This window comes from Hemicordylus capensis, chromosome 4, assembly GCF_027244095.1.
Source record: "Hemicordylus capensis ecotype Gifberg chromosome 4, rHemCap1.1.pri, whole genome shotgun sequence".
NCBI lineage: Eukaryota > Metazoa > Chordata > Lepidosauria > Squamata > Cordylidae > Hemicordylus > Hemicordylus capensis.
Window position 1 is genome coordinate 154,486,635 of NC_069660.1, and position 15,958 is coordinate 154,502,592.

General features: G+C 46.7%; 1 long non-coding RNA gene across 2 annotated transcripts in view; it reads left to right on the forward strand.

Moving 5' to 3' along the window:
• LOC128323599 (uncharacterized) overlaps positions 1-15,958 on the forward strand; it is a 92,239-nt gene that overhangs the window by 20,051 nt on the left and 56,230 nt on the right. For both annotated transcript variants that reach the window (XR_008306370.1, XR_008306371.1), the window contains one exon: positions 6,256-6,416. This is a non-coding gene — a long non-coding RNA (uncharacterized LOC128323599). The remainder of the gene's footprint in view (positions 1-6,255; positions 6,417-15,958) is intronic.

Sequence of the window (15,958 nt, forward strand, 5' to 3'; positions counted from 1 at the left end):
CTACTCTCCTTCAAGCCGATTCCAGTTCAATTCACATTAAGAGGCAGTCTGTCATGTAGCGCGCATCCGAATCGGCGGAATAATTTTATGTGCTTCTCTTGTTAAAAAACAACAACAACAACAAGCCACGGAGGAGTTGTTGTTGGTGGTGGTTCTTCTTCTTCTTCTTCCATATTTGCAGCCCAAGCCTGTACATGTTTACGCAGAAGTCAGCTCCATGGCGTTCAATAGGATGTGCTCCCCAGGCAGGGGCGTAGTTACAAATTAAGGGAGGTGGGGAGAACAAATGTCCTTGGGCTCTTCAAGGAGAGGTGGGGGTTGTCAGCAGAGGCACACCTAGGTGATTTTGGTGCCTGGACCTGAAGGCCTTTGGAGTCCCCCCCCACCCCCGCAAGTTAAGCATAATTTTAAACAGGTTTCTTGAGGGTGCAAACCACACCACCCGGGACAGACTAAAGATGATTTGGGAGGCCCAGGGGATGTGGAGGCCTGGACTTCAGCTCGGAAGTCCAGGGGTAAGAGTGCCTCTGAAGTTGCCAGCTGGGTGACAGCTTGCTCTTTGTTCTCCCCCTCATGCATCTTTGAAAAAGAAGGTGTGTGAGGGTGGGGCAGGGACCCATCTTCACTTTTTCTCCCCACCCAGGGCTCACTCCAACCTTCCTGTCCCTGGGAAGCTGAGTTAGTGTTGGGCTCACTGTTAAGCCAAGAAGCTTACTGCGTAGCCTGGGTTCATTCATTCCTTCATTCAATTTCTATACCGCCCCTCCAAAAATGACTCAGCGCTTGAATAATAAATAAATAAATAAACAAGAAAGAAGGAACACTGTCCCCAAAGGGCTCACAATCTAAAAAGAAACATAGGATAGACACCAGCAACAGTCACTGGAGGTACTGTGCTGGGGGTGGATAGGTCCAGTTACTCTCCCCCAGCTAAATACAGAGAATCACCACGTTAAAAAGGTGCCTCTTTGCCAAGTTAGCAGGGGTTAAGGGAAGAGTGTGATGCAAATAAACATAATCTCTATATTTAATTCTCTAAGGCATACCGTGGCGAATCCCATGTGTGGCAGCTCTTGCGAGAGTTCACGAGCAGCTGCCAGATAGCCACAGGTATGTTGCCAAGTGCCGCTGCTGGGCCAGCTGGCAGCAAGGGAAAGGGCCGCTGCCGGGCTGGCCGGTGGCAAGGGAAGGTGCCTGCCAGCAGCAAGGGAAAGCACTGCCAGCACTGCCACCGGGCCAGTTGGCAGAGAGGGAAAGTGCTCGCTGGGCCGGCTGGGGAGGGAAAGCATCGGCCAGGCCTGTGGGTGGGGAAGAAAACGCCAGGCACCGGCCAGCCCAGCAGGTGGGGAGGGAAGGGAAAGCAGACTGGGAGGGTGAGAACGGATTGAAGCTGAAGGGAGGGAGGAGAGACAGGGAGGACTGGGGCGGAGATGCTCTGTGCCAGGTCAGCTAGTTATTAAGCATAGCTGAGTGTAAGTCCCACCAAAAATGGGATTTAATTCAGTGTAAACATACAGAAGGCTGGCCTGGAAGAGAACATAATTTTATTAGGGTGGGAATAAAAACCAGTTTCCTATAGGAGGGAATTTATGAAGTTGCCTTACAATGAGTCAGACCATTGGCCCATGCAGAGCAGTTTTGTCTCAGGAAGAGATAAAGTCCAGGAAGTGAGGCCCCACCCTTGAGCTATGCACTGAACTATGGCCCCTCCATATCTCACCAAAGTTTGAGGAGGATTCCAAATATCCTTCCCTCATTTTATGTTCACAACAACTCAGTCTTAGTGATTTCCTTAAAATCGCCATGAGAGCTGCATGACTGAGCAGAGATCAAGTTTGCTTTTAATTTCTCATGTCAGAGCCTGCTACTGGGTTGCCAACTTTTTCTTTTTATGGCTTCTGTACCTATGCTTTTCAGAGCAGCTTGATCTGCAGACCTTAGTAGGGGATAATCCTCATCTCCAAGAAATGAAAAGCTCTACCTGATTTTTGCATATCTGGTTGCTATTAAAAGAAAAAGGGGAGGCCAAGTCTTTTTTTCTGATCAGTTGGCAACCTAACATGACCAGCAGAAATTAAACAAGTAATTTAATCCAGAGATGCTTTTTCAGCTCTCAATGAGAAGGATTTTTTGTAAAGAAATTCAGTAGGGGAGGGAGTCTTTATACTTAACAAAGTTTATAGGCAGGCTCTTGGGTATATTTAAATTTCAAAACCCATGTTGTTTTAAGAGCATTTGCTGTGGCTAATATTTCATAGTAACAATTTCAATATTATTAACAGAAGTCAACAGTCAGCCCCTCTTTTTTTAAAAAAAAGCAAAGGAAATTGCACCTTTGGTATGCACTAGAACCAGGGGTCATCCCATGAAATTAATTGCCAGGAAATTTAGGACCAGCAAACGGGGGTTCTTTTTCCACACAATGCATAATCAACTTGTGGAATTCTCTGCCACAAGATGTGGTGACATCCAACAACCTGGGTGGCTTTAAGAGGGTTTGGATAACTTCATGGAGGAGAGGTCTATCAACGGCTACTATTCGGAGGGCTATAGGCCACCTCCATCTTCAAAGGCGGGATGCCTCTGAGTACCAGTTCCAGGGGAGTAACAGCAGGAGAGAGGGCATGCCTTCAACTCCTGCCTGTAGGCTCCCAGTGGCATCTGGTGGGCCACTGTGTGAAACAGGATGCTGGACTAGATGGACCTTGGGCCTGATCCAGCAGGCCTGTTCTTATGATGGACATGTGCACTCCTGGCACACACACATCCTTATTGCACATGGTTGGACCAGTTGGAGAAATATTGTCCAAACCACGCCCTATTCAGATATTATGTTCACTGTGGTCAGTGTGCACACACAGAGTTATTCACACATTAAGTTCAGTGCATGTACAGCAGTACACTTCCTATTTGTACTCTGAATTTGAGGGCGCCTGTACCCAGGTCAAGTTTTTAATAAATGCACATATAGTCATTCACCCCATAACATGTACAAGTGCACAGCCACCTGAACACACATGCAACATAATGTCTGAATAAGGCTAGAGAATTCCATGTATGTGAGAAAGCACAGAAATAAGAAATAATGAAATGCAGTGGAGGTTTAATTAAAGTGTGCCGTCGACTCCTGGCAACCACAGAGCCCTGTGGTTGTCTTTGGTAGAATACAGGAGGGGTTTACCATTGCCATCTCCCGTGTGGTATGAGGTGATGCCTTTTAGCATCTTCTTATGTCGCTGCTGCCCAATATCGGTGTTTCTGGGATTTGAACTGGCAACCTCTGGCTTGCAAGTCAAGTCATTTCCCTGCTGCACCATTAGGTGGCTTGGAGGTTTAATTACAGCGTAGTATGAGTGTTTGTTGAGGAGAATGGAGAGAAATACAGAACCATAGAGCAAGATTATTACTCACACTGATATTCTCTCTTTCCTCCAAGCAGTTCAGGGGCACATGAGTTATTCCCTTTTAACCTCACAACAATATTGTGAGGTAGGTTAGGCTGAGATATATTTTATTTATTTTATTTATTTAACATATTTTTATACCGCCCAAAACTTACATCTCTGGTAATAGTATAGTGACTGGCTCAAGATCACCCAGTCAACTTCATGGCTAAGTGCTAATTTGAACCCAGGTATCCAAATCACTACTCCAATTACTGCCTCTCAACACAGAATATAGATGTGTAAAATATCTAGTGTACAGAAAGAAAAGTTAAGGGATCAGAAGATTAGATAAATTTAAGTTGAAAGACAGGAAAAGTGGAAAGCAAAATATTACAATCATCACAGGATAGACTGAGAGTCTCAATAAGGGTTTTAGAAGAATCAATAGACAAGGAAGCATTAATTTTAAAAATACTATAAAGAGAACTGAGAAAACTGTAGCTAGTGCAGTAATGCGAGCTGAGATTAAAAAGAACAAGAAGAATCTAAGATAAGCAGCCAGGCTCTCTGAACTTGCAGTGAAGATGCCAATTGAGAGAAAGAATGTACAAGTGAAATTTAGGGGGAAACACAATATATTCTGCACATTGGGTGTATTGTAGCCAAAAAGAAATAGCTCTAAGCCTACTGGAAATATTAATAAGAACAGAGGGATGGAAGAAATGTGCAGAACGATAATACTGAACATTATTAGCATAACAGAAATATTACAACCCAAAAGAAGAACTCAGATTTCCAAGTGGTAGAATATAAAGAGTGAAGAGAAAGAGAAGTGCAGCCAAGAACTGAGCCTGGAGGGACCAGGACAGAAAGAGGGGAAATTAAAATAATTTAATACAATTATTAAAATAATTTTTATTACATAATTTAATAATTTTATCAGAAAATTATTAAAATAATTTTTCATTATTTAAAAATTAATTAAGAGAGAGAGAGATGCTAACAGCATTTTGTTTAATTAAAAAAAAGCTTTTGAAGATAAGACTGGAACCAAAAGAAGACATATTTGCCCAGCTCCCAGACCCATCCTTCCTCCATTGGCTGGCCAGCCAGCTAATGCAGGGTTTCTTAACCTTGGGCCCCCAGATGATGTTGTACTACAACTCCCATCATCCTCAGCCAGAAAGGCCATGTCTGGGGATGATGGGAGTTGTAGTCCAACAACATCTGGGGCCCCAAGATTAATGGAAGGAGGGTGCACATGCACTCCTATCAAGCTCACTCTCCCGATGGAAGGAGGATGGGTTTGGGAGCAAGGCAGCCTATGGAAGGAGAAAGTGTGCATACTTCTGATGGGCTCATGGAACGAGGTGGGTCTGGAAGCCGGATCACAGGAGGTGGAGGCAGCTGTGGCAGCAGTGATAGTGGAGGTGCTAGTCAATCAGGTGGCCAGCTGGAGGGGGGAGGGAGGCAAGTAATGGGAGAGTAAGTGGGGGTGGTTGTGATGGGGGTGTCTGCTGCCACCGTGAGGGGGGAAGCTGCCTGTGTTCACGATGTGTCATGCGAACACAAGCCCACTTTCCCCTCACTACACCCCGTGACAAGCGGCTGTGCCTCATGCTTCCAGTGCTGCATTCCCCAGCTGGGTGCAGCCATAGCAGTCCCCAGATCCTGCAGGCCCAGGGACATTTGTCCCCCCCAACTTGCCCAATGGTGGCTATGCCCCTACTCCTGCCCAAAGGACTAACAAGCTTTAAGGTAGCAAAAGGGAGACAGCAGCAATAGCCATTTGGAAGGACACTATGCTGCATTGAACAGGGATAGTTGCTAACCCCTTGCTAAACATACAGGAGCCACCATTTCAAAAGGTAAATCTTTGCCCACTTAGCAGGGCATTTTTACCTGAAAAGTATCTGAAGTTGGCGGGGGGAGGGAGATGAGCAAGAGGACCAAATTGCCTCCATACTCCTTACTCATCCCTCATTCACTGAACTTAGGGAGGGTGAGTGGGACTGAACTTGTTGGCCTTATCCCTGCTCTAGACACTGATGTGCCCACTGGTCATACTCCTGGGCAGCTGCCCATCCATCATTCTTGTGCACAAGGCCATACCTGTGTGTACTGTGGGTGGAAGCAGAAATTCTGGATGATTAAGATTTGCTCTTTCTACACCCTCTCCTCCCCAACAACTGGCACTGGGTTGATTTAAAACTGGTTGTGGACTTCCCCATCCCCACAGTACTGCTAGCCACCTAATGGCATAGTGGGGGAATGACTTGACTTGCAAGCCAGAGGTTGCTGGTTCAAATCCCCACTGGTATGTTTCCCAGACTATGGGAAACACCTATATTGGCCAGCAGCGATACAGGAAGATGCTGAAAGGCATTATCTCATATTGCGCGGAGGAGGCAATGGTAAATCCCTCCTGTATTCTACCAAAGACAACCACAGGGCTCTGTGGTCGCCAGAAGTCGACACTGACTTGATGGCACACTTTACAGTACTGCTGAAATTCTAAATTCTCACTGTGCAGATAGACTGCTCCTATCCATTAGCTGTGTTGCAGAAAACCTACTGGCTGCTGCACAATGTCACATGTCTCTGATCTCCTCCTCCTACACCAGCAGGAGTCAGGGACTCAATTTCATTATTCGTTTGCAATCTCTAGACCAAAAAGATGCTGCATTATGGCTCCTCTGGTTTTGCTTCTCTCATTAAGCCTTTGAGTAAACTGCTAACTGGCTTTCATTTACCGTCTGGAAAACAGGTTGAATAGTTTGATGCTGAAAAGAAAGTGTTTTTTAAAATGTTAAAATGACATTGTAAATGCCAGCATGATTTTTTGAACCCATTTTGTGTCCCTGTCCAGGCTGCGCCCAGGGTGGGTGCCTCGTGTTGCTCTGAACCTGCAAGCCATACACACCATTTCAACAGGGAGTAGGACTGCTCTGAGCCTTGCCTGGCAGAGCCCAAGGCTGAAAGATTTCCTCGTCAATGCAGAGGGGCCTGAACTTGAATACTTGTGTCGCAGTGAGTTTTTGCACCTTCTTCCGTTGCTATGGAGACTGTTGTTGGTGTTCTTTACACTACCATGTGCTGCTGCAGGAAGCCAACCAGAGCATAGGGGATGGAAGCTACCTTTCTATCTACAGAATATCTGAAGAGCCCAAAATGCCAAACAGACCCACAGGTGGCTAGTGTAGCTAGCTCAGGCTTGCACAACCTAAGGGGGCCATATCTAGCCCTCAGAGACATTTTCTGCTGGCCCCCAGTAGTCATAACCTGCAGCGACAACACCCCAGAAAGGCAGGGGGCCACTCTTGGGATCAGTTCTCTCTTCTCCATCTTCCCATCCTCTGTCCTCCCTTAAATTGTCTTACCATCCTATGCATGTTTACTTGGAAATATTCCCACAGGGCTCCCAGTAAGCATGCTTAGGATTGCAACATGAAAGCAACAGCAATTTAGGGAGAGGAGAAGACTTGGTATTTGTTTGGGGCGGGCATGCTTTCCAGATGCCCCACTGACTGAGAAGGGATAGGGCCTATTTTCTTGCCACTATCCTTGGTTAAAATTGTGGGTCTCTTGATAAGGGGGAAAGATCCACAAATAATTAATAACTGATTTCATTAAATATTTTATTAATTGTAATGTAATAATGTAAACTAGCTTAACCCGTGCAGAGCATCTGCGCGCTAGTAGTTGACTGCTCCCCTCCCCCCCGCCACAGCCCCACTCCCCTCAGAGATCTCTCCACCCTCATCTGGGCCACACTCCTGCTCCTCCTCCTCCTCCTCCTCCTCCTCCTCCTCCTCCTCCTCCTCCTCCTCCTCCATCCAATTGCTTCCATCCCTCTCAGCCCTCTTGGTCGCGGCTGCAGCGTTGCTGGCATCTATTGGCCAAGCTGCAGCCTCCTATCCCCAGAGACCTCCCCACCCTTACCCTGCTCCTGCTCCTCCCCACAGGAGCAGCAGCAGTGGTTGACCGGGCCCTTCCTTGCTGTTGCCAACGTCATAGCCATTCGTTCCCCTCAGGCCGCTGATAGGCCTGGGACTGTGCCTTGCCTGCCTGCCTCCCTCCACCAATGGCCTCGGTAGCCCCCAACAGCAGCAGTGGTTGACTGGGCCCTTCCTTGCTGCCACTGCTGCCATGGCTGCTCATCCCCCTCAGGCCACTGACAGGCTCGGGCCTGTCCCTCGCTTTTTCTTCTTTCTCTCTTCCCCTCCTTTCTTTTTCACTTTCTCTCTCCACTCACTCTTCCCCTCTGTCTTTCTTCCCTTCCCTCCTCCTCCTCCTCCTTCTCCTCCTCCTTCTCTCTCTCTCTCCCTCTCTCCCCCTCTAGTCCTGAGTTAACAGATCTTGTTGATCTTGTTTCCTCATCTAATTCACACAATGGCAGCCTCCTTCTCCCAAAGGTGCTCTTTCCTCCCTCATGACCCCTCTCTTCACAGACCCCTGCCCACTATCCTTTTATATATATAGATTCCTCTCATCTACAATCAAGAACATCTTCTGACCAGTAACAGTTGCATTCCAACTGACATTAACCATCACAGGCTCCTCCTCCCTATCTGCATATGGAATCCCCACTGCCCAATCAGGTGGGCAGTTGTCACGAGAGTTGCCACGCACAGGATTAGCGTGTACACCTTAGAGAATTATATATATAGATTATTGATCTTGGCCCTCAAACACAATGTTATGGTTGCTTCTGGCCTACCAGGGCATTTGAATTGTGCACCCCTGAGCTAGCCCAAGGGCACTATGATTTAAACCTGACCCTAAAACTGCACTTGAAAGATAAGTTGGTGAATTGGATCATCAATGGTATTTGAGCCTCTCAACTTCTGCAGATACCCAAGAAAAAGAAATTCAATTCAAATTCAGCATTTCGAGAAGGAGAAAGAACATGTGCATGCAGGGCAAGCACAGAGGTAGAAGGAAAGTATGCCGTATGTATGCCGTATGCACTGATCTAGAATAGCTATTCCTTTCACCCTGCCCTCTAAAGACATGCTCACAATTAAAATGGATTTGAATCCTAATTTCACTGAAAAGCAGAATGTCCACTCTTTAGTTAAAAGATTAATTACATTGTTAATCCACTGATTTGCATGAATACTACTGAAGAACCTAAAGATCCCATGCCTTATTCTGCAGGCATTGGCTGCAGCATAGCTAGATGGTGACTGAGTCAGTGGGGCTATGGCCTTGTCAGAGGCACTCTTACCGCTGGACTTCTGGGCCAAAAGTCCAGGGCTTCCACACCCCCTGGGGCCTCCAAATCCTCCCTTTGCCAGGTGGCTGAGCATGACCTCTGCTTTAAAGACAGAGGGGGGAATGGGGAAAGAAATATGTGAGATGGGAATATGTTAAGTTGCATGTTGAAATGTTTCTGCTAATGTATGTTTGCATAAATAGATCTGTTTTATATTCTTACATTCCTGTAAGTTCAGTTGCTGTTTGTGCCCTCAAGAACCCACATGTTGAAAATACTGTGTGTGTCATGGTGTGTGTGTGTGTGTGTGTGTGTGTGTAGGGGGCCTCTAAAGGCCTTTAGGTCCAGGCTCCAAAATTACCTAGGTGCACTTCTGGGCCTTGTCCTCTGAACTGGCTTCCTCAGGCTGAGGTGGGGTGGTAGTGGTGAAGGGATATGTGGTTCCCTGAATCCTGGAGTGGGGTGTGTGTGTGTGATGCCATTCCTCCATGGAAGTCCTCTGATTTCATCTCAGTCAGTGAGATTTTGGGCTCGGGGGTCATGACAGCAACTCAGGAACCAACTCCCTCTGAGAGAGCAAAGCCCACCACCAGCCTTTGCACCTACCAGAAGTGCTGGGGCGCTAGCAGCCACCCAAGGATGTGATGTGTTGATGCTTGGCCTGGAGGCTTTACACACCGGGCTTTTATTTTGAATCCACTCCTGATTGGAGTGTGCCAATCCACATATTAGCTGGATTTACCCCTGAAGTCCATGTGGGCTATCAGGGACCACGACAGACAGGACTTTGTCCCCCCCCCCCCCCCGAATGGAGGCTGTGAATTCTGGCTTAGCTCAAAGTATGTCCAGCTTTTTAAAAAATCCTTTTGTTTCAGAGGTTTTTTGGGGGAAATCCGGGGCTTCTGTTTTGTCCCGCAGTTTTCTCTGTTATGTTTGGGGTGGTCATGCCAGTAAATTGGTGTTTTCCAAAACTCAATGAAGGGGAGTTTGACAGCTGTTTGGGGTATGGTCTATTCTAAATTATTTGCAATTGCAAGCGCTGTGTGTGTGTGGGGGGGGGTATTATTGCAGATTGGTATTATTGCAGATACTCTGTTGAGGGAGGGGGAGGGAGAAATTCCTGAGTTAAACACAAGCACAAACTGCAAAATGTGTGTTTTCCTATGTTTTACATATATTCAGGGCCATCCTTAGGGTGGGGCGACCAGGGCGATTGCCCTGAGCCCAGCACTGGCACAGGCCCCCCTCTGGATATACTGCAGTGCAGCCTGCCCTCCTCTCTCCCCCAGTCCCAGCCACTTATCTTTCCCTGCGCGCAGCCCAGCCAGAGCCGATCTTTTGTGTATATGTGCAGCACAGGCTTGAAAGGCTCCCAGGCAAGCTGCTAGAGTTCCTTCCCTCTCTGCCTCTCAGCTGTTTGATGGGTGAACGGGGCTTCCAGAGTGGCCTCCATGCCTGTCTGAAGCTCAGGAAAAAAGCAAGCAGGCAAGCAGAGTGTCCAGCACCAGAGCTCTCTGCAGACCCTCTGCCCAGCCCAGCCTTAGTAATAGAGGTATGATGTGATCTCCTGTTTGTGGTTATCTCCCCCCACTTGAATATTTAGGGATTGGCTTGACATAGGGCTTTGGTATTGAACAGAGATGTAGGGCAGGGTGGGAGGAATATGTATCTTTAAATTGAAGTGAATTGGACAAATTGTTGGTTTTTAAATTTTTTAAAATTTAAAAAAACCCATTCAAAAAGTCTTGTAAGTAGCTTGCTTCATGGCAGAAAATTACAAAAATGTTTGGAACTGAAGCCCCCCCTTAGACAACCATTCCATATGGAAAAATCTGCCCTTTGCCTTCATAAAATAGTGTAAAATGTGCCCTTTCTGCCCCAAGCGTTAGATCACCTGGAATGACTTGCCATAGGGCTTTGGCATTGAGCAGAGATGTAGGGCAGGGTGGGAGGAATATATATATTTAAATTGAAGTGGATTGGACAAATTGTTGGTGTGTGTGTGTTTTAATTTGAATATTAAAATATTTGAACCCACCCCAAAAGTCCTATAAGTGGCTTGTTTCATGCCAGAAAATTACAAAAACTTCTGGAACAAACAATATATAATATTTATTTATTTATTTATGAATGCATTATACTCAAGTTGATTTGCAACCCAGAAGGTCTGAGAACTGTGAAGCATGTGTTGTGCTATTTATTTTTATTTCTTTAGCAATAGCAATAGCAATGGCACTTACATTTATATACAGCTCTATAGCCGAAGCTCTCTAAGCGGTTTACAATGATTTAGCATATTGCCCCCAACATTCTGGGTACTCATTTTACCAACCTCAGAAGGATGGAAGGCTGAGTCAACCTTGAGCCCCTGGTCAGGATCGAACTTGTAACCTTCTGGTTACAGGGCGGCAGTTTTACCACTGCGCCACCAGGGGCTTTAGGAATGCATTATATGTCCAAGCTTATTGGACATGTCCAAAAACCATTCACACTATTTGCACTGTATGTCATCAATCAGTATGATTCTGTAATGATATGAAATGTTAAGGAGGCCCCACACATGTTGATTCACCCCTAGCCCCACACCGCCCTAGGGACAGCCCTGCATATATGCATATATTTTAGATATGCAGAATGAATGTAACTTGAGCCCTTTTTTCTCTAAGCTGATTCCATTAGGTGTGTGTGGGGGGAGGTGAAACATGATGTGATGAAGGCACTCACTCACAAAGGCAAGGGTTAAGCATCCTGCTGTTTGATCCAGCTGTTTGGTAACTCATCATGCTGGTGGCTGGTCTTCCACTCTTAGCTGTCAAACTATTTAAAAAAACCCTCTCTCGCCTCATCCTCTGCGGTTTCATTTGTGAGTGGTTGAAGGAAAAACCTGAGCAAGTAGGTGGGAACGCACAGGAAAAAGATCTGCCAGGGAGTGCGGAGAGGAGCCCACAGGTATGTGAACTGTCAATTTTATCCCCCGAATGAAACATCTAGTGAATCTGCTGCAAAGCAGATTTGCTCTTCAGATATCCTGAAGCATGAAGCCATGTGTGAATAACTCCCAGGAGAGGGATATTAAGAGTGGAGAAGCAGTGTCGAGGAGGAATGGATTCAAAAACAAGCATGTTTTCTATGAGTTAAACCTGCTATATGAGTTAAACCTGCCAGTTAAAGTTAAACCTGCCAGCAGGGGACAATCTGAAGTAGAGAAACAGTGGATAAGGAAAGGCTTAGGTGTCCCTTCTCTCTCTCCCTGTCGTTTCTCTGCTCTAAATTCCTCTCTTCAGCTGTTTTTCATGGAAACAATGGCCTTGGCGCTAACCTGCACATATTTAGATGTAATGTGTAGATAGTCTCTTAAGGGGCTAGTTTGGGCCAGGAAGGCAAGGGCAAAGTAGCCAGATGGGAGATGCAGCTGGGCAAGTCCTTTCTCTCCTCAGCCAACAGCAACCCTCAAGCCTCTCCTCTGCTTCCAAAGCCTTGACTGGACAAGGCTCAGAGGTATCCAAACTCTATGTATGAGGGCTAGACATGTTTTTTCTTTCTGAAAAAGAAAAGAAATGCACTTCAAAAGATGCCAAGTTCCGTGTAAGAGTCCAGATTTCATTCCTGTGTGATGAACCCGTGGGATAAACCTTACCCTAGGTAAAGAGGAAAAAGAACGGATGAAACAGAGGAAGATAAAGCGGGTGTGTAGAAGGCTAATGCATTTTCAAGCATGTAGTGAGGAAAGCAGTCAGCTAAAGTGTTGGTGGTGGTGCTGTTGTTGTTAGTGCTGTTCACACATGTGTTGTTCTTACTGGCAACAAAGATGCAGATGAGAGAGGAACAACAACAACAACACGAAGAAATAGGACAGCTGGAAAATGGATGCCCTTGCATAGCTTCTATTCATTTCTATGGAGTTCACTTCACAGGAGATTTTCCTGGTGGTACTGGTGTATGACGGATCAGATCTTCTGTTTCTGATTATACGGTTCTCCTTAGAACCCCAAATCCACCATCTGGGACACCCAAGTTGTCTCATGGTAGGGCCATCTCTGGGTAGAAAGGTAAAGCAGTCAAGCCTAGACTGCTCAAGGCTATATCCTATGTTAAACCCCTGGATGGAATGGTGAGAATTAATTCCATAATAGGCAAATGTCCAATTTGGCCTTTACTGTAAAGTGGCATCATTTGCTGTTATTTTAAAAATGCAGGGAAAGGATTTTGGCAGACTGGGTAGCTTGGCTTCAAAACATATGAGTCATAAACAAAACTTTAAAATTATATGTTCAATAATATACATTGGCTGGCATCTCAGTGCCCTTTAACAGTTCCTATTTTTATGTTAATGATTAAATCTAGATGCTATTGAACATCATTCTTCAGTTTAGCAATCTATTAATGTCGCTATTAACAACTCCTCATCCCTACATCCCATTTAGCAGGAGGTAGGAATGGTAGAGGCACGTTTGTATGTCACCCAGGAGGGGGTAGGCCCTCACAACTTGTGACTCCACCAAGCCAAATGTTGCCTACTGCCAGGTATGATGGCCCACTGGGGGCTTGATAAGCCTCTTGAGGCTACCCAAGCAGAGGAGCTGCCAAAGAGCTGGCAGGTCACAATAAACAGCTGATAGGCATGGTGGGTCAGACGCTAGAATGGTAACTTGGGACTAAGGCATATTTAATGCCGATGGCGGGCAGAAGCATAAAGCATAAGAACATAGAAAGCTGCCATATACTGAGTCAGACCATAGGTCCATCTTGATCAGTATTGTCTACACAGACTGGCAGCGGCTTCTCCAAGGTTGCAGTCAGGAATCTCTCTCAGCCCTATCTTGGAGATGCCAGGGAAGGAACTTGGAACCTTCTGCATGCTAGCCTGCAGATGCTCCGCTCAGAGTGGCTCCATCATTCCCTAATATCTTACAGTGCTCACACTTCTAGTCTCCCTTTCATGTGCAACCAGGGTGGGCTCTGTTTAGCTAAGGTGACAAGTCATGCTTGCTACCACAAGACCAGCTCTCTTCCTCTAAGAAGCAATAGTAACTCAGTACACCAGGGGCCCCCAACCTTGGGTCTCCAGATCTGTTGGATTACAACTCCAAACTGTGATGGCTAACACTTTAGAGATCTCTGGATACCCCCACCCATTAGGTTCCATTGAGGAAGCATCAAGTAGCTACCTTGGGGCCATTAACCAGTAACTGGCATAGCAAACAAATGGCAGGTCAGCAGCCAAAACAATGTCAATAGCCTCCCTTACAGGAAGGTTGCAGGGGATAACACACCATCATGCAACAGACAGGCTGAAAAATATAAAGAAATTAGGACATATTGACAACAATGCTATATACTCTTTCCTGTGCCTCAAAATGCCCGGTATTCTGGGTCCCAGAGGGGGCTATCCTGGCCTTCTCTGCAAATAGCATTAGGAAGGGATGAGTTACAAAGGAGAAATGGCAGGTCGGAGGAGATGGCCAAAGCCCTTCCCCTACCAGCAGGGCCAGCACCCCCGGCGGGTCAAGTCAGGCATGGGTTGGATCCAGCTGACCTCTTTGCACTGGAGGAGCCGCACCAGCCACTCTCATATGTAGAAACAATGAAGGCTCACATATAGAGACTAGAGACGTACCTCTGTACATGCATTGAACGTGTGTCAATTACTACAGGGAATGAATATATGAATAGGGTTATACAGACTCATACTGAGATAAGAAAAGGTAGAGCTACATGTAGGAATGTGGAACATACAGCCACTCCTCCTTGTCTCACCCCCACCCCTCATCAACCAATGGGCTTTCTTCAGGCTCCAGCAAGAATGCAGTATTTTGAATAAAATTTTCTCTTTTTGTTCTTTGTATTTTACCTGCCTCTGAGTGGATTTCTTCTAACTCAGGAAAATGGGGTTTTTACTCTGGTGCAAACATGTCTCAATTTGATTGCTCAGTAACTCACTCGACCGCCAAGTGTGCTTATCACGTGTAGGCTGCATGTGTAAGGGTTTTTGGACTTTTCCCTTAGAAAAGGGAAGGAGGGTCTCCCTGGACATTCACCCAAATCTGGGGTGGGGGGGACCCTTTAATAATTAGGATGCGATGGCAGCGAATCAGCAACTGAGGAAGCAGTTAAAGTTTTAAAGAAGGAACAGCCTTTGTTGAGCAAACATGGAGGGAATGATTCAGCATTTTTCTTCCCCCACCCCCACGCGGGCTTGCTTTGAGACAAAGGCTGGTCTTAAATCTGCTACTTTAAGTCTCCTTAAAGTAAAAGTCAAGTAAAGGAAAGTTGTGCCATCGAGTCGGAGTTGACTCCTGGCGACCACAGAGACCTGTGGATGTCTTTGGTAGAATACTGGAGGGGTTTACCATTGCCATCTCCCGAGCAGTATGAGGTGATGCCTTTCAGCATCTTCCTATATCGCTGCTGCCCGATATAGATGTTTCCCATAGTCTGGGAAACATAGTCTGGGAAACATACCCATAGTATGGGAAACATACCCATAGTATACCCATAGTATGTCTGGGAAACATTCCCATAGTCTGGGAAACATACCAGTGGGGATTCGAACCAGCAGCCTCTTGCTCCCTAGGCAAGTTACTTCCCCGCTGTGCCATTAGGTGGCTGTCAGGTCTCCTATTTTAATAATTAGCAAGTGAGTGGATTTCAGTAGGTAAAGATTTTGGGGGTCTCTCTCACTTAATCAACACCTGACCAGGAGGCTTCCACCATACTGCTGTAACATGTTGAACAATATGTAGTAACTGCCAAACAAGGAAGCATCAAAGCAAAAGCAAAAAGCAAAAGCAAAAGGGAAGGAAACACTGAGTCTGCGTTCAACTCATTAAGAGTGCCTAGCAAATTTCCATGTACATGTTGCATGTTACAGTAACAATTAGGGGTGAGTCCGAACCAGTCCGGCGCCCATTCTAAGGAATGGCCGAACTGCCGGACCGGTTCGGCCCTGGCTGGTTCGGGTCCGGGTGGGGGGTATAACTTTAAGGGCGGGAGGGCTTTCTTACCCCTCCCGCCTCTTCGCCCCCTCCAGCGCCCGTATTTAACTGAATAACGGGGCGCTGGAAACCAGCCGCCCCCGCCGCCCCCCCGAGCAGATTTACATACAAAAGTACCCATAGTAGCCCACCCGCCAGCCAGCCCTCCCTCCCTCCCAGCTGCCCGCCCGCCCGCCCGAGTCCTTACCCAAAGCTTCAGGAGGAAACGAGAGGAGCTACCGAACAGAGCTCCTCTCATTAGGAAGGCCTCCAGCAGACTGAAGGCGCTTTGCGCGCGTGCGCATGTGCGCGCCGCAAAGGACGCCGATCGCCGGAGGCCCGGTCTACCCGCCGGGAAAAGGCCGGGTAGACCGGGCCTC